Source organism: Cyrtonyx montezumae, unplaced genomic scaffold, assembly GCF_038088225.1.
Source record: "Cyrtonyx montezumae isolate F1298 unplaced genomic scaffold, pur_monq_1.0 scaffold_17, whole genome shotgun sequence".
In the NCBI taxonomy this organism is placed as follows: domain Eukaryota; kingdom Metazoa; phylum Chordata; class Aves; order Galliformes; family Odontophoridae; genus Cyrtonyx; species Cyrtonyx montezumae.
The window spans coordinates 20589138-20607189 of record NW_027071903.1 but is presented as its reverse complement, the minus strand read 5'-3'; the positions used below and the strand labels follow the sequence as shown (position 1 = coordinate 20607189).

The 18052-nt window shown below is 46.9% G+C and overlaps 1 protein-coding gene across 1 annotated transcript in view; it reads right to left on the bottom strand.

The window, feature by feature from the left end:
* The window catches only part of HCN4 (hyperpolarization activated cyclic nucleotide gated potassium channel 4), a 94392-nt gene that overhangs the window by 45978 nt on the left and 30362 nt on the right, over positions 1-18052 (bottom strand). The window lies entirely within an intron of this gene.

Genomic DNA, 18052 nt, shown 5'->3' with positions numbered 1-18052 from the left:
GAGTCCATTGAACTACCAGGCACAAAGCCAATTAAACCAGCTAGCATGGACAAGTAATGAGACAAAATAATGATGGGAATATTGACCACATTCTGCTATTACTCAGGTCAGCAACACTCCTCCCCTCAGAGCACGGGGCTATTTTCAGCCAGGAAGCTAAAATCTGCATGAAACTGAAGAAACTGGTGAGAGAAAATGCTCTTTTTCTTTTCCAAAACAACGTGGAATACATTGCTGCAGGAATGCTTGAGGCCAAGAACTTGGCAGGATATTAAATGCATGCCTAAATAAATAAATGGCTGAGTAATAATAACTTAAAAAAATGGTTTATACTCTTCAGGGCTTAAAAAAAAAAAACGTGAGGAATAAATCTACCTATGAGCAGATTATTGCAGAGCCGGTGCTTTAGGATTCATCACACACTCCCTCTGAAGCATTTCATTGCTATTAAGAACAGGAGAGCGAAAATGAACTGGTCCACCATAGTGCCTCTCCTTCTCCGTTTACATACACGAAGGAGCCCAACCCAGAACACTAAGGACTGTCAATAGCATGTGTAGCCATAAACACACAAGAGAACATGGAAGAAAGAAAATCAGATCAAGAGATCCTTCACATGACAAAGAAAATCACCTTCTGAAAATTGGGATTGGCTGTAAAACAAGCACAGTTCATATTCTTAGAGTGAGCTGTCACAAAACGTATTAGCAGTGACCTTCGTTTTCATATTCCTTCCCGTCACACTTGAAGGCTTTTAGTCTAAGATTCAGAATAGAATTGGGAAAAAAAACAAGACTGTCATTTAACTCACTGACAGATTCCTACTGTTGGCAACTGGGATATCAAAGAAACCCATGAGGTCCTGCATAGTAAGTGCAAACTCTGAAGAATCACAGAGCTCGTGCAGCTCACTCCTGACCAACCCAGCCCATAGCTCCCCAGCTGGACTCACTGCGGGACCCTGCGGAGGCAGTCACAGAGCCCAGGGCTGCAGCTCCATGTGCTTTCACCCTGATCTCTTCTAGCCCTGTACCTAGCATTTGTGCAGAGGATCAGGCTTTCTATTGATGCAATGATGGCAAGCTTTTCCTCCTCTCATTTTTAAAGAGAGCAGATAATGCAAATTTCAACTTGCTGCATATGCCCGCTGAGGCTGCTGCTGAGTTCCGTTTGATTATATTTACGTACAAAAACGTAATGTGCAGCTGTGGATAGCCCAGCTCTGCCTGCCAGGCTGGCTCCCACTCTGCAGGGAGACAGACTGCTTTCCACCTAACTCAATCCTCCTGTTTAATATGATTACAACCGCGGCAACCAAACCCAACTTCCACCACCTCTGACTCTTTTACGCTGTTAGGGACTGCAACACCCGTGAAAGGCACAGCCCAGCAGCCCTGGAGCCTGAGTTTCCCGTGCCATGAGCACAGAGTGTGAGCAGACACTGGGAGCTCCTCTGGCTGTAACCTTGGCGGCACTAGATGTGAACTGAGGGCAGAGTGCACAAGCTCAGGATGTTTGGCACAACAGCCTGGCTTTCAGACAGGCTGAGAGTTTGCCTGCAGTCTCTGTTGATCCCCTTTGGGCACTTCTTTCTTGCTAGTAATGCTTCATAGACAGCAGGTGAGAAAAGATGCAGCTAACACTGCAGTGAAAAAACTCTCTGACTGCAGAAGCATACCAATGGGGAACAGAGGGGTGCCAGGTCACTGGGTAGGCCGGAGCATGGTTCTCAGTAGCCCATACTTAAATTGTTTTGTTGGGACCGGTTTGATTTGTAAATTGCTTTGATGAAGGCTGGTCTGAATGCTTCCAACAGGAATCTGAATCATCTTTTGGGGGACCTCAGCAGTTTGCAGGCTGAGAGCCAGGAGACTTCTCTGCACAGACCGACAGGAGTTTATTTGCACACAGTGTCACATGTTGCATCCTGCCCAAGACAAGTAGCAGGAGAGACAAATGCCCTCCCACTCTTTTAGAATAATAATAGCAATATAACCTTTTCAGTACTGCAACGTGCACCTTCAAGAAGACATCTCTTAAAAGAACAGTGCAGTGAAAAGAACTGCTTGGGTGCTACACCTAAGAAAACCTGTGCTCTCCTGTAAGCTCCCCAGAGCTCTCAGAGGCTGAGGGAAGAACGAGGAAGAGGAGCTGCAGGAGGCAGCACAGCCACCATCACATGTGTGAAACAGTCTGTGCTGCTTCAAGAGGAGAGGGAACAGGGAGAAGGGTCTGGGAAAAAATTCCCTTGCTTTGTGGATTTGGAGCAGATAGCTCAAGGGTTTTTTCTTTAACCGTCAAGCAGTAGATTATATTCATGAAAATATCACAGCATCCTGCTGTGGTTATATATAGATACTTTGGATGATTATAGAACAAAGTTCTTTAAGTCAGAACAAAGATGCTTAAAAGCAGTATTTAAACGCTACCTAAAACGTTCCTAACTCTTCATTAACACATGCTGGGCAGGAACACAGTCCCTAAAGGCTGCCATTTTAATTAGGAATGCACCAGGAAATGGTGCCTGATGACAGGAATCAAGGCAAAAATACCCAGAGCTGCAGCCAGGGACAAGGAGGAGATCTGCACAGCTCTTTTAGGGGTATCACATTATAATATCATGCTAATAGTATCATACCAAGACTAGTAATAATAGTTTGACAGGGGTGTTGTACATTCAAGTGAAATACTAAGCTGCTAGAATGTGCTGCTGTCCCTGTGTTCTGGGTCTGGGATCTGGAGCTACACCGTCCATCTCACAACACAGCACACTGCACAGGACTAGAGGTAAACCTTCCAACTTTGACACCCAAATACTAGCAATTGCTTTAAAAGGCTGCACCCTTTCACAGGCAGGTTTTTATCCCTTCTCCCCGAAGAGACATTTGGTACTAGATCCCTGTCTGTCAGTGCTGGAATGGAGCAGACACCACTAAGGCACTGCAGGAGGCTCACACAAATAGCAGAGTCGTAATTCACCCTCTTCTTCATGTTGCATCGTGAGAGCAGAAAGCATTTTGTTGGTATTCTTCTCCAACAGACTCTGTGACAGAATTACTGATAGAAAGCTGCCTGCTCTGGCCCACATGTTGCTGATTTCCTTCAGAAACAGCTTTGCTACCACATCTACTCAAGTTTTCCTCTTAGCCCCAATGGGAAGATGACCCTCCTCCCTTCACTCCTCTCCTGGCCTGTTAGCCTGGTTTCCCTCACACAAAGAATAATCCCGCTAGGTTCACTTGAAACCACATGAACAAAACAAGGTCAAACCACATCCAGTGTTGATTCCCAGTGTTCCACAAAGCGTTCCTTGGCAGCAACCAGAATCAGTTAGCTCAGAAGGTGGCATGAGAAACATCAGGCAGAGGGAAGATAACCCATTTCCTTGGAAGGCTTCACCTGAATGTGTAATAGTGAAAGATTGATTTAAACTTGGAAGCAAGAGTGTTTTTTAACCTTCTGAAGCTCCTGCCTACCTTTTAACTCTGTTATTCTTATAGCTCACACAGACATCCAAGCTGCCCTTGAATTATGCTGTCTGTGGAAGAAGCTCCAATGTCTGAATGTGTGCTGTCTGAAGGAGTATTTCCAATAAATTCATTTAGGATTTTCTGCCTTTTCAATTTCACTGACTGCTTCATATCCGTATTGTTGTGTACAGCAGGCATATATATGGCCCTCATCTTTTTCCAGCCCACTTACAACTGTACAGGCTTTTACTTCTCACCTCTTCCCCTTGTAGGAAAGGATTTCAGATTTCTGATTTACTCCAAGTTGCTCTCAATCATTCCCCTCAGCATTCTCCAAATTTCCCTTACTCCTACAGTGCAGAGGTAGCCCAGGTGGCTATAACTGGGATATTTTTATCCTCAGCTATCCTATGATGGTGATTTACACCCTTTTTAATGCTTATCTCCACCCTGTGCTCCTTCAACCCCTGTTCTGCATTTCGGTCACCTCCAGCAGAGAACCAGGCAGTAAGAAATTACACAGAAGAATCTTCTGCAAAGCAGCTACACTATGGAACTGAAACCGAGCTGCCTTAATATTCATACTCTCCTCCTCACTCTGCCTGGTTTCGTGCTTAGTTTGGAAAGAAAGTGAGTCCTTTGGGAATTCACTTCACAACTTGCTCAATTCGACCTCTCCTGCCTTGCCCTCTATGGTCTGGATCATTCTTCATATTCTGCTGCCTTGTCTGATTTAATGACACCTCATTGCTGTGAAAGCCCCCAGTGCAGCAGTAGGAAAATTCACCCCCCATCAGCGTAAGAAGAAATGAGCAGAAGAGATGATGGTGGCAGCACTGAGAAATCACCAGGGGAAATGAAGTACATAAAAATGACAGCATTGATCATTCTTTACAGCCCCCTAGCAGCTCACGGCATGCTGCCGCACCCGTGCCTCCCTTGTCAATACCACTGAATATTTATTCAGACAAATTAAGTCGGGGGTACAATCTGCTTTACTTGTGTGACTGTTTGGGCTTTACAGGGGCTGTGTCTGCTCAGGCTATAGTCTATGTACACAGAGGCTATACCTACAGTGGAAAGTGAGAATGGGCTCCTAGGAAGCGCTAGGTGCGCAGAGGTATGATGGCAGCAGATGTAGCATGGGTTCAAAGCATCAGCAGTGAATTTAGGAGGGCTGAGTATCTCAGGGGATCTGCTCCTGGACAGCGATCAGCCTCTGTCTCGCTCAGTCTGCCCAGACTACACAAATGAGGGCTGAAAATACTCAGGCCATCTGCCTTGGAAGAGGACTAAGGTGTGGAAGCATGCTAACATGGCAGTGCAGGTACCAGACAATCTGAGACTCAAAATGGGGCTGACACATAGGGGAGTGACTGCAGGAATGCTGGAAGGCTGGACATTGCCTTTTCTGCCACCAAAAAGAGTGGTAACAGAGTAGTAAAACTTCAACACAGGACTGGACTTCTGCCCTAGAGAGCCATGCTGTAAGAAGGGATGGGGATGGGACCGGTGCTGCACTTCAGTGCTTTGCACTCCATGTAACGAGTGTCTTTACATGAGCACTTCTAACCTACGGCAGTATTATTATTAAGTGTCAGCAGTGATTATAAATGAAGCTGGATCCTTGACCCCGTAAAGCTTTGGCAAAGCCTGAAATGTGAATCAGGACACAAGCATGTCAGGCAGAGTCTGAACTGGGCATGTCAGCCCAGTTCTGTCCCTGACATAGCTGCAATCTCATAAGACAAGAGGTTTTATCTTCTTCCACTACACTTAAAAGAATATCTGGTGGGTTTGGAGCATCATCACATTTCAGAACTCCCTAAAAACCAAAGCACCTCATACTCGAAAAGGATTAGACTTGCGCCCAAATTTTTAGCAAGTGCCTGAGCTTCTTAACTCTTCCAACCAGAGGGACAAGAAATGATCTGAACATTAGGATTTCATTAAGGATCCCCTCTCTCAGCTGCAGACTGAACCTCACAGAGGATGTAAACTCATCTGATGAGGCTGATGAGAAAGCATTTGGTAATGTGTTCTTCCTCAGACCTGCTGGATGTGAATAGAGAGCTGAGGAGGGAAGTGGTGAGGGGTAGAATGTATTGGGATGCAGTTAGAAATGAAAACCCAAAATAGGGGCTTTGGGTCTTCCCAGTAGGAAGCAGGGAAACTTTCATCCCAGCTATGTACTAGCACCCTCATGTTGCTATGTCCCAGACTCATTTCCCCACCACTGGTGTGCTCCTGGTTTATTCTCCTGCCTCTTTTCTGATGCCAGCCCTGGCATCTGGAGTTAGCAGCTGCCTCCTGTCCATCAGCGTATCTCCTTTCTGGGCCAGCTGTCAATTAAGCTGGCTCATTGGAACAACATTGCCACCTTCCAGCTTCAAAAAGCAGCCCACAGTGTGCTGAACTGCCAGCCCCAGAGGCAGGAGGTTGGTTGTTAGCTGTCAAACTGGGTGAGCTCCGGACCATCCACAAACAAGTGATAGGAACAAGAAGGCACTGTGTGGGGCCTAGTCCTGTTGGGAATTAAAATATTCTCTGTCCCTTTGAAGTCTTTCCACTTTAATCACATGCAAACATCCTCTCTCACCTGAGAGGTCTCTCCCAAGAACAAGTTCTGCCCTCCTAAGACAGTAAAGCAAGGTCTGGGATGGTGTCCTATAGTTCATTCTTCCCTAGAAAGGGGGAAGACAACTTTTCCTCCAAATTACTCTCCAGATTGCTAGCGAATCAAAGTAGGCACTGCTTCACTCAAATGGCTGATTGTAGCACTGGCTACAATTCCTTCCCTCACCCCATTAGTTGATCAGGTTCAAACGCTGGGCTCTAAGGCCACTTGCCCTCCATCTGCAGGCTGTCGAGGTAGTAAGGAAAATGAACGAGGCAGAAATGAGCAGCACATCCTGCAGCTCAGGCTGGGGCATCATTTCTCTCAGGCATGGAAATGGCAGTCGCCCTACACTTCCGCCCTACACTTCCACCCTCAGGAGCTTGCTGCCCCACACTTGTAGCACTTGTAGGGCAAGTATGAGCAGGGGTGATGAAACACCAGCTTCCACAGGGACTGTGCAAACCTCACCAAAGCCCATGGGCACTCAGCGAGGTTACGGTCAGCTCCAGTATGTAAAACTCCCCTCCCGTGGTGCTACTGGGCAAAGCCAGCAGACGTGTGTGTATTTTCCTGCAATGCTGGTGAATGTTTATAGGGGGAGGTTTGACTCTCCTGTGGCTGTGCATGGCTGGCATGGAGGCTGTGCTGCTGCAGCCAGGCTGGGAGCAAGCTCCAGGGAGCTGTCTCCCTTCAGCAGCAGAAGGAAAGCTGCTGCCAGCTGCTGTGTGTCTCCCGTCAGCACTCTGTGCATCTGAAGTCTGCAGATAAGGGGCAAGTGCTTTGCGATAAAAGTTCCTTTTAAAGGAAGCATCTCCTGCAGAAGCTCACAGCATGCTTTGCCTCAGGAAGGCAGGGAGGATGGAAAGGGTAAAGGCCAGAGAGGAACATGTTCCAGCCTGGCTCCATCTCTCATTGTCTGCATTCCCAGCACTCACAGTGAGCCAGGATGCAAACTGAAGGGTTTTTTCCATCTTCCTAAAATGGGCTGCACTCCTCCTTCCAACTGCTGAAATGACCTTCACGAGGGCAAGGAGAGGGGCAAAAATCTGTATAAGAGAAGCAGCAGCGTCATGTGTTCCTGTCTCCAGCAGCATCGTTGCCAAGGGTCAGGAGAGGAGCTCCAGCAAGGATTCTTCGAGTTCTCCCAAAGCACAGCTGCACTGCCTCTAACCTGCATGCAGTCATGGGAAGCACTGTGCAAGGCAGCAAAGCAGGATGGAACTACACCCTGCTACACTCACTTCCCCCCCTCACGGTGGATATGAGAGAGCTCTCCTTTTGCTTTCCGTGCTGGATAAACCAATCTCTTCCACCTGGAAACAGCAAAGGCCAGCTCTCTACTCTTCAGCACATTTGTTCTCTGTGGACCAAAGCAGTCAGAGCCTGGCTAAGCAAGTCAATCTCCTGTATTTGGAAGCAACCTTATTCACGGTATACAAGGCCATGCTGCGAGATGAACTTCCCATGAAAAGTGACGGTGTCTTGATACTTGAGGCATTTAAAACTTATCTTCCAACAGCCCATGAAGAACAGATAGCTGACCTTCAGAGGATGCAGCAGGTCTTCCCCACTGTTCATTTCTTCTTCACTCTGCTCTCCTCCTTCCTCCATTTTTCTTTTCCGTTCCAGAGTTGGACTGGGTCTGCCCTACTCTCAAGACAAAACGCAAATGTGTCTTCAGATCTGGAAGGCAGAGAGCTGAAGGAGAAAGTTCTTATTCATCTTTTGTTGTACCTATGAGCTTGGGATGATTTATCAGTTGAAAAAGCCAGCCAGTAATATGCTGGTACATACTAGCAGGCAGCAGATCTTCGTGGAAGTGTTTGGAATGCAGAAGAGCAAGGCGTATGCAAAGGCCAAGCCTATGCGGAGGGGGAAAGCCTGCTGGGCAAAATGCAATCAAACTGAATCGCACTTTTTTTTTCTCTCTCTCACTTGCTTTCAATTGTGGCGGCGAGACAATGACTAGAAATTGCTTCTCTGGAAAAGGTCTTTCATTGGTGGTCACTGCTGCACCCTGACAGACAACTCTGGGCTTTGGCTGCACGCAATTTATATAATTAACTAGACAATTCCAGCTTAATTCCTTGTAGCATCAGAAAAGCCAGGCACACTGATGGGATAAAGTGGAATTAGTGGATGTTTGGGTGATGCATACTGGAGAGGAATCTAATCAATCCTATTTGAGGGACAGCCTCTCCAAACTGGGCTGCACTGAGACGCAGCAAATCAAGAGGAATTAACACCCAGTAGTTTGCTGAGTGAAAAAAATATATAAATGAGATGGACAAAAAAAAAAAAAGAACACAACAAACACAGCTGCTGTGTCTTCACTGTTTTCCACCCCCTCCAGGGACTCGAGGAAGAGCAGGCCTGTCAGCTGCTTTAGGAGACATTATCCTCACAGTTTCTCCCCAGTGTTTACAAGGAGGCACTGCTGCTGCTTGTCTGTTTGTCACTGCCAGCACACAGAGGTTCTCTCCAAGTTCACCTGCTGCAGGTTCCCCCACCTGACCCTCCATGAGGGCAGACTGCTGGGGCAGGAGAGAGCACCGCCTGTGCACCACCCCAGCACTGGGCAGCATTTTGCAGACCCCAGTTCTTTCCCTTCCTGAGCATGCTGCACACAGTGTTGCACCACGCACTTCTTTTCCAATTTGTCCCCAGTCACCTTCAGGTCTTGGTCCTGACCTCAGTATTTCCCTTCAGGCTCACTGTCCCCTATTCCAAGTCCAAGTGCATACTCTAAAGATCATCATCTTCAGTTCATGACTCAAATCCAAACTTGAGAAATGCATTTGCCAACTTTCCCTTTCTCTCCTGCCTCCTAGGGACCAAAGATCCAAAGTAAGCATGATACCATCCTCTTCTCATCTATCTCAAGTCAACAGTACAAGAGAAACACTGTTAGGCATAGCTGAGTAAAATGAAAAGCCACAAAACGTAAAGATATCTATGTACCACAGTGGGTTAGGGCTCTGTTTCTACAGAAGAGCAGGAACAGTGTCCAATTTTACATTTGTTCCTTGACTAAAATACCATGTGCATGGTGTAAGACACTTCAGGAAGTGCTAGGGGTAGAAGTACTTGAGAGGAGGCACATTTATCAAAAGTAGGGCTATTAACACTACTCTCTCCAAATCCATGTGCACTCTTGTTGAAGAGCTTCTGGAGAGACACTATGCAGCATACAGCTCCAGCAGCTGCCGTTCTGCAGGACTTCCTGCTCAGGAAGGGGAGAAGAAACAGGGGAGGAATAATTACCAGAATATCCCTAACCATGAAGGACAAAGTGAGCAAGGTCAGAAGGATAGAGAATGGGGAACTCTTTCCTTGGGATGAAACTCTGGGGTGAAGATCAGCATCGTCAGCATCATATTGGAATTGTTTCCTGGTGACATGGCACTGGAATGAAAAAAGATTCTTGTATTGAGGTCATAGACACTGTTCCAAGTCCTTTTCCATAAAGACAAGGAGAATTCTGCCATGCATTGAGAAAAGATTGCATAAACACTTTCCACTCTGATTGGGAATGTGGAAAATGCCTCATCCTTTCCTCTAGCCCTTGGGGTGTTCCTGCTTAATCAAAACTGGGAGAGGGAGGAGTTAAAGAAGAAGAGGAAGCTTAAAAATATGCATCCTTGTGGGAAAAGCAAGAATAAAATGTCATCTCTCTGCTCTGAAAAAGTTACCACATTGATTTCTGTTTCATAAAAATGAGGTTAAGTTGGATGCATTAAGCTGGCAAACTGGATAATTGCATGTCCTGAAACTGTCTTCAAAACACTCTTTTCACAGCAGTGCTCAGAAAATAACTTCATCAATAAGGCTCTTGCCCATTAAACCTTCGTGCTTCCCTGTGTATGAAGGAGTGAAGCTTGTCCTTCCCCAGGAAGACCTTTTCCTCCTTTCACCTCAAACTAGCAAAGAAAGTAAGGCTGTTTTGCATTGTGTTAGCATGAGTAGTGCTCCTCAGGGCTCAGTTTGGGGCCTCTCCTGATCAGTGTCCTTATTGATGACATGGATGAGGGCATTGAGTGCACCCTCAGTAAGTTTGCAAGTGACACCAAGTTGGCCTGAAGCGTCAATCTGCCTGGGGGTAGTGAGGCCTTGCAAAGGGATCTGGACAGGCTGGCTCGCTGGGCTCCAATGGGATGAGGTTCAACAAGATGAAGTGCTGGATCTTGCACTTTGGCCACAACAACCTCAGGCAGCAGTACAGGCTTGGGGCAGAGTGGATGGAAGACTGAATAGAAAATGGACCTGGGAATATTGGTTGACGCTCAGCTGAATACGAGCCAGCAGTGTGCCCAGGTGGCCAAAAAGGCCAATGGCATCCTGGCCTGTGTCAGAAATGGTGCAGCTGGCAGGAGCAGGGAAATGATTATTCTTCTGTACTCAGAACTGGTGGGGCCACACCTCAAGTGTTGAGTTCAGTGTTAGGCCCCTCCATACAAGAAAGACATTGAGGCACTGCAGCGTGTCCAGAGAAGGGCAACAAAGTTGTGAGGGATCCAGAGCACAGGCCTTACAGGGAACAGCTGAAGGAGCTGGGATGGGTCACTCTGCAGAAGAGGGGGCTCAGGGGAGACCTTATAGCTCTCTACAGCTACCTGAAAGGAGGTTGTGGTGAGGGGGGTGGGTCAGCCTCTGCTCCTGTGTAACAAGAGATAGGACCAGAGGGAATGGCCGTAAGTTGTGTCAGGGGAATTCACACTGGACATTAGGAAATACTTCTTCTCTGAAAGAGTGGTCAGGAACGAGCTGCCCAGAGAGTTGATGGAGTCATCGACCCTGAAGGTGTTCAAGAAACATTCAGATGTACTGAGGCACATGGTTTAGAGGGAAATATCGGTGGTAGCTGGACACAGTGTACTACAGTCTTGCACTATGGCTGGCAGCTTTTTCTCCATTGTGGATGTGAGAGCAGCTCAGAGCTGAAGTTCAGTCCTGGGTTTGCTGCCCTGTGGAGGAACATTCCCTCATCCTGCAGCCAGTGTGGCCCGGGTCAGGCCCTTACAGCAAGCTGAGCCTTTGTGCACACCTCAGGCCTTCCCCACTAACCAACATTTTTCTTCTTTTTCTCTTTCTTTTTTTTTTTCCACTGTTAAGCTTCTGCTTCATTCACGTGACATATGGATTTGGCACAGCCCTTTCCAACCCTGTCTTGCTAAATAAGAAAAGTGAGGTGAGGCAATGCTGTTCTCTTCAGTGACCTCATTAAAGTTTTTCACTTGATATGAATGCAATCAATAGTGCCTTCCTGGAAGAAGCTGCAATGAGAGGAGCAATTAATTTGCTCCCACTTGCCAAGGCCAACGTGCCTCAGACATCCTGGCCTTAAAGTACCAGGTGAGTGTGTCAGAACATTATTCCCATATAGCTAATGCAAAAACAGATTTGGCAGTGGATCAGCAACTCAAATGGTAACAGGAAACTCCCTCCAAATGGCTCCAAAAGCTACACTGGTTGTTCCTAATGCCAGCGGTATGTAGATATACATCACATATACACTGTGTCAGGCTGTATCAGTATGCTGAGGGCCAAGGGTTCCTGCACGTCCTATCAGCACAGAGCCTCTACAATATTGTCTTAGAAAATGGCAGTGCTTGCAGGAGGAACCTCCTCACAGCAGACTCCTTTGAGGACCCTCTGTCACTGTGACACAACAGCAATAACAAAGCCTGCCAGAAAGTCCTCTCCAAAAACAATGGCCCGAAGCAGAACAGCAAGCAGCTTGCAAGATATGGGAGTCGAGCTGCAGGCAGCTGGTGCTGGCAGAGAGATGCAGGGACGTGAGCTCGCTGAGAGAAAGGCAACTTACACAGCGTCCAGTGAAGGAGTAGGCTAGGAGGAGCTGGAGGGAAGAGGAAAATGAAAGGCTGGAGCAACAACCAGCTATCACAGTGATTAGGGATCATTAGGAGCCCAGCCTTTCTCTTTTGAAAACCTTTCTAATTTCAGGGCAGTGTAAGAGTGCAGACAGCCCCTGTGACACATGGAAAGAGGTTGGGTGCCAGCAAGACCCTCTTGTTATATGCCCAACACCATGATCCATGTGGACTTCAGGTGTGTAGGGGAACTGAAACCCCACTGCTGCTACAAAGGGTAGCCTGAGGCTTACCAGGGCCAGCCCCAGCTGATTCTGTCATGCAGGCACCTGTCTTCCAAGAACACATCAGAGACAAAGCAGCCAGGAGATGGCAAATGGCTTTCACTTGCTGCAAGCAGGATCTGAACTACTGACCTAGAGACAAATGGCTCTGCGCCCTACTCCCAGCCCCTCAAGCCATCTATTCCCCGTATCATACCATCCTGTTGACAGGAGACGCATTAAGCACTGCCAGAAGGTGACTGCAAAAAATAGAAAAGGCTTTTTCCTTTTTATGGCACCCTTTGTAGCTGTGCAGCTATTCAAATATTTGCCTTGCTCCTTGTAATTCATTATAACCTATTTTTTATTATACTGTCTTTGTAACTGCGCACTCCCATTGCCCAGGTGGAAAGCTTAATTTGTGTTACAACTGCAGAGCTTCCAGCTGAAGACAAACTCTGCTCCCCCAAAATTTTTAGGTTTCTTTCCCCTGAGAGGTGACACAGGGCAGGGGTGGGTGCCCACAGCCAAGTGAGGGAGATGCAGTGTCTGTACACAAATAAGGAACACATGCCTGCTTTGGTCATCCGTCCCCTCTTCACAAGGATATCCTGCAAAGGAGACAACAGCTCGGTGGAAAAGGCTGGGGTAAAAGCTTGAGCAGCCTCCTTCTGATTTCTCAACATTAGTTTTTTGCTATTGATTGCCGTCCTTTTTTTCTAAAAGGAAAAGATGCTCCAGTTTTGGGTCACTGTGCAGACAGAATGCAAATTACTGCAACAGACATTATGATTCTAATAAGCTCCTGCAATGACATTAAGACAAATGCTTGATACCGCTGCCTTCAGAAATTAGGTAATGCAAACTAAGGAAGAAACCCAGCCTGTTCTCCCTCTCCCTGCCTCATTCCCTGTGTTTGTTGAGTCCGATTTTACTCAAGGGTGGCCAGAGGTTTTAATGAGTTACTCTCGTGGGGCTGCCTTGCTATTCAACGCAACAGAATTGCAAATCGTATCGATGAAAAATCTGCTAAGCTATTTTGAACTGCTCATGGAACGGGACCCCGCTGTGCTGCTGGGGTACAATCATTTTTCCCAGCTCCTCCCCTCTCAGGAGCTACTTATGGATTTGGACTAACATTACATCCCCCAGGCCACTAGCCATGTTAATTTAATTTAATTTAAGGAAGGCTACAAATAGGTCAGAAGAACCGAGGGGAATTAGTTGTTCAAATGAAAATGAAAATCAGTTGAGGGCCATATTCTCATAGCCTTTGGAAGCTCTCTCCTTCCTCTTCCACACAAACCCTTGAGGTTTTGGATCAGTTTTTTGGAGTATCTCTGAATCTTCCTAAAAGCGATGTCGTCTTTCAGGTGATGCAATTTGTGGCCAATAACAGACATGAGAAGATGCATTTCTCACAAACATTCTGAAATCAAGATGTTTTGGCTAGTGTTGCTTATTTGCTATTTGGAAACCAATTTATAGAAGCAGGACTTTACTGGTGTCCCAATAAATGCTCCTTGCTCATGAGTTACAATAACCTGATCTTAAACATAGGTTACAGCATCCTGGCACCAAACACTGGGGTAGATGTTGTGCATAAAACAGGGAAAGCTCAGCAAATTTCGCTTAGGAAAAAAAAAATTCAATCAATTTTGCCCATGAAAACCTAAAGGGATTTTTTGTTTAACACTCACAATCTGCACTGCATTTTGATTGGGTATATGGGTTACATGGCATTATTCTGCTTTCATTATTTCTGCTGGGTGACCTTGAGATGAGGTTTGTAAGATGCTGATATTCAGACCTGGCTTTCTCAGAGCAGCTTCTCAGAGACAACAGCTCCCTGTGTCTGTGTGCCCTCATTTTCACATCCCAAGAAACACAAACTGCCCAGCCACCCTGTGAGGAGCCACTGGAGTGCTTCATAGGCCAAGATGACAAGAGCTCCCCTGAGGTGGCACCAAGCCAGGCAGTGTGAAGCAGGGTTATGCTGGGTGCGTGCAGCTAGCATAAACTGTATTCTGAAGGCTTCTGTATTTTTGCTGCTGTACTGAGAGCTCTGGCTGTCCAGCAGCTCCTCAAGTAGTTCCAGTGCAGCCACTTTCCTAGCTGCTCCAGGGATCACATGTCATCTTGTAATCTCTTAGGCCATTTTTAGACTGCTCTCATGGCTAGGACCAAGGTATGACAGGAATACCTAGGCTTGCTCTAATCTTAGCAGTACAGCTCCAGATCCAGGCTGCATCCTGCATCTCTGCTAATGCATCTGATAACTCCCAGCCAGTGAAGTTTATAACACAGGCTCACCAGGCCCAAGTCTTCCAACACTGCAGTCAAGAATCTGACTGCAGGATAGATACAGGCAGACACTTCAGAAAGACCCTATTTACATTCTGCCCTACTGGTAAATTCATTCCTTGGACAACTCATGCAAAATGGATAATGCAAATAAACCGCCACATTTGGAACTAAGCTTTTTTCGTACTCCAGTGAATAGGAATGCAATGAATTGTTTTTCTTTTTTTTTGTGCCCTTTTCCTTTAGGGTGTTTGCTGAGCTTCAGGCCCCAAAGCACTTGGTTCAGATCTGGGGGAGGACGTTGCAGTGATCTACTGCTGAGACAGAACGGTGCAGGCACTTCAAACCACTGGCTCTTGAGCCCACAGACTCATGACTAGCATTGATCTGGAACTGACGAGTGGCTGACTGCTTTACAGCATTGCAGCCCTACAGAAGTCTGTTCCTTCCTCACTGCAGGGTGAGTGATGAATTCACACAGAACATGGACAACTGCAGGAAAAGAAACAGAGAGGCTTGCTGTCCGTGATCTCAGGAACTGACCACTTACCCCTGCACTCACTCACACTGACACTAATGCATAGATGCAACGTTCATATAGGAGACAGAGCAAGGAGGCTGACATCTCTGCGTACACTGCATCCTCCTCTCCTCCTCATGCAGGACTCGGAGTCTCAGTGGTAGGTACAAGCAAGGAGCTAAGTTTCCCATGGCAGCAGTGATTGCTCCGAGAACTGTCAGCGTGGCTCCAGGGGGCACAACAGCTTACTCCCACACAAAGATGAAGAAGCACTTCTCTTTCCCATCTCTTTGTCATTTTGTAGCATGCATTGCGCCAGTGGCTAAAGACTGCCCCTTCTCTTTATCTTTTTCTCCCACTCAGGAAGGCACCTCCTAGTACCATACAGTCACTGGAAAACTGCTGCTTGGGTCGTGCCCGGTGTGAAAAAAAGACCATCGTGTTTGCTCTGCTGGGCTCTGCAATGCATAACAGAGTCTGCATTGCAGTGTCCAACTGCAATCCAACACCATCTGTCCCTTCCACTTGCAGCACTGCATCACTCCAGGGCGTCTGCTTTTCAGGAGGGACCCGGAGCGCACCCAGTGCTGCTGAGCCCTGGCACCCAGAACAGCCAGCAAATGGGCAGAATGCCCCACCTTCCTGCACTACCAGAGTGAAATTACACATGGCTGCTCAGTGAAACTGTGAGAAGCGAGACAGGGAAAGGGAGCTGATCTGCTTACACTTCATTATGTTTGTTAAAAAAACTCAGCACAGTGAATGTGAATGTATTCAACTCCTCTTCATCCACGTTAAGGAATGGAAGTCAAGTAGCAGCAGTGAGCAAGTGCTGAGCTTTGTGCTCCCGTAGCTACCCGTAGATCACTACAAAGGACCTACTTCAACAACAACCTAAGCCATCAACTCACTTCTCCCTAGTGCACTCAGATTAGAGGACAAAGAAGCAGAGCGACCAAGGGATGAGACACCAGAGTGGAGATACTTCACTGCTCAGCTCAGTTTCTGAGCTCCTGAGTCATGCCGCGGAAGACATTTCTGCTTCATTTGTCTCCATCTCTCAATGCACTTCCTGTCTGTCTGTGCTATGAATCAAATTAACCCAGTAGTGAATTCTTCAGGGCTGGAGCTGTCCCTCCCCTCCCCCCCATCCCGTAAATCTGTACAGCACCTTGCACAAAAGTCATCCCAAACTTCAGTGAGGCACTGTGGCCTGCTGCAAGTGAAACATTCATAAATAATTAAGGGTACAAAGATGAAGCCTGAAATTTGTGAAGTATGCACCAATACTCTTTCATTGTGTCTGTGCTGCTGGAAGGAGGAAGAAGGCTCACCTCTGTCACGAATTTGTGTTCTGACAGCTCAGTGTGATCTAGCTATGACTTGTGTGGCTGCTTCCCCTTCACATTCCCAGGAGCACACTTTGCATTAGCTCATGCTCTGCGTCAGCCACTGCTCCAAAACAGAGGATAAAAAATGGAAAAGATGAAATTGCCTTGACCAGGTTTCCTTGTCCTGAAAATATGCTACTGGCATGTGGAAAAAGCTGCAGGGAGCTTTCTCTCTGCTTTGGAGAGCACAGAGATGGGAAAAAAATAACTAATTTTCAAGCTACTTGTAAGGTGGTGGCTTCACTCACACGAAACCTGACAACTTGTTCCATACCACATCCTTATCTTTAAACTGGAGATACAGGTTTGAAAGGTGGACAATTTGGTGGGTAAGGAATTGGTTAGATGGTCACAGAGGGTTGTTGTCAATGGCTCTGTGACCAGGTGGAGGCTGGTGACAAGTGGTGTCCCCCAGGGACACCATACCTTGAAGCAGGTATCCTTCAACATCTTTTCAACAACATCAGCAAGTCGGCTGATGGCACCCAGCTGAGTGGAGCATTTGATACGACAGAAGGAAGGACAAGTTTGAACAGTATGAACCTAATGAGGTTTAACAAGGCCAAGGTGTCACTCTTGGGTCAAAGCAAGCACAGGTATAAGTACAAACTGGGAGAAGGACTCCTTGAGAGTGGCTCTGCAGAGCAGGACTTAGGGATCTTGGTAGATGAAGAACTTGACATGAACCAGCAGTGTGCTCTTGCAGTCCAGGATACCAACGGTATTCTGGGCTGCATCAGAAGAAGGGTGGCCAGCAGGAAGAGTGAAATGATTGTTCCCCTTTACGCTGATGCTGTGAGGCCCTAGCTGGAGTACTGCATTCAGTACTGGGGTCCCCAGCTCAGAAAAGTTGTGAAGCTTTTGGAAGTGGTTCAGAGGAGTACCACAAAGATGCAGAGAGCCGGAGCACTTCTGCTATGAAGACAGTCTGAGGGAGCTGGGCTTCTTCAGCTGGAGAAGAGAAGGCTCTGTAAGAGAAGAGGTAGCAGCCTTCCAGTACTTAAAAAGAGCTTATAAGCAGGAGGGAAATAAACTTTTTACATGGGTAGACAGTGATAGGACAGGGGGAATGGTTTTAAACTAAAAAAGGGGAGGATTTAGATGAAATGTCAGGGGAAGATTTTCACTGAGAGGGAGGTGGTGTGTTGGAACAGGCTGTCCAGAGAAGTCACAGATGCCCCAACCCTGAGAGTGTTTAAGGCCATGCTTGATGGGGCCCTGGGCACCTCATGTGGTGCCTGATTTATTGGCTGGCAACCCTCCTCATGGCAGGGGTGTTCAAACTACATGATCCTTGAGGTCCCTTCCAACCCAAGCCATTTTGTGATTCCATGATTCTATGATGCTATACTGGAATTCCTCTGGGACAGCACAGGCTAGTGGGGCTCTTGCTTTTCACCAGACCATTATGTTTTTAAATAGATCCTATTTGTCTGCAGAATGTTCTTCCTTCCTCTTCCTCTAAACACTATGTCAAAGAATTTAGAAAGCAAGAAGGCTGTAAATATATAACCACGCAATTTATTTAAGACCTAAGCATGTCAAAGAAGCTACCTGCATAAAGAAATGCCACCGGTTCTGCAAGCCACCTGTCTCTAGACCTTTCCTTTGTGCTGTCTCTGGACTCCTGAGTCCCTGAGGGGGCCACAGCAT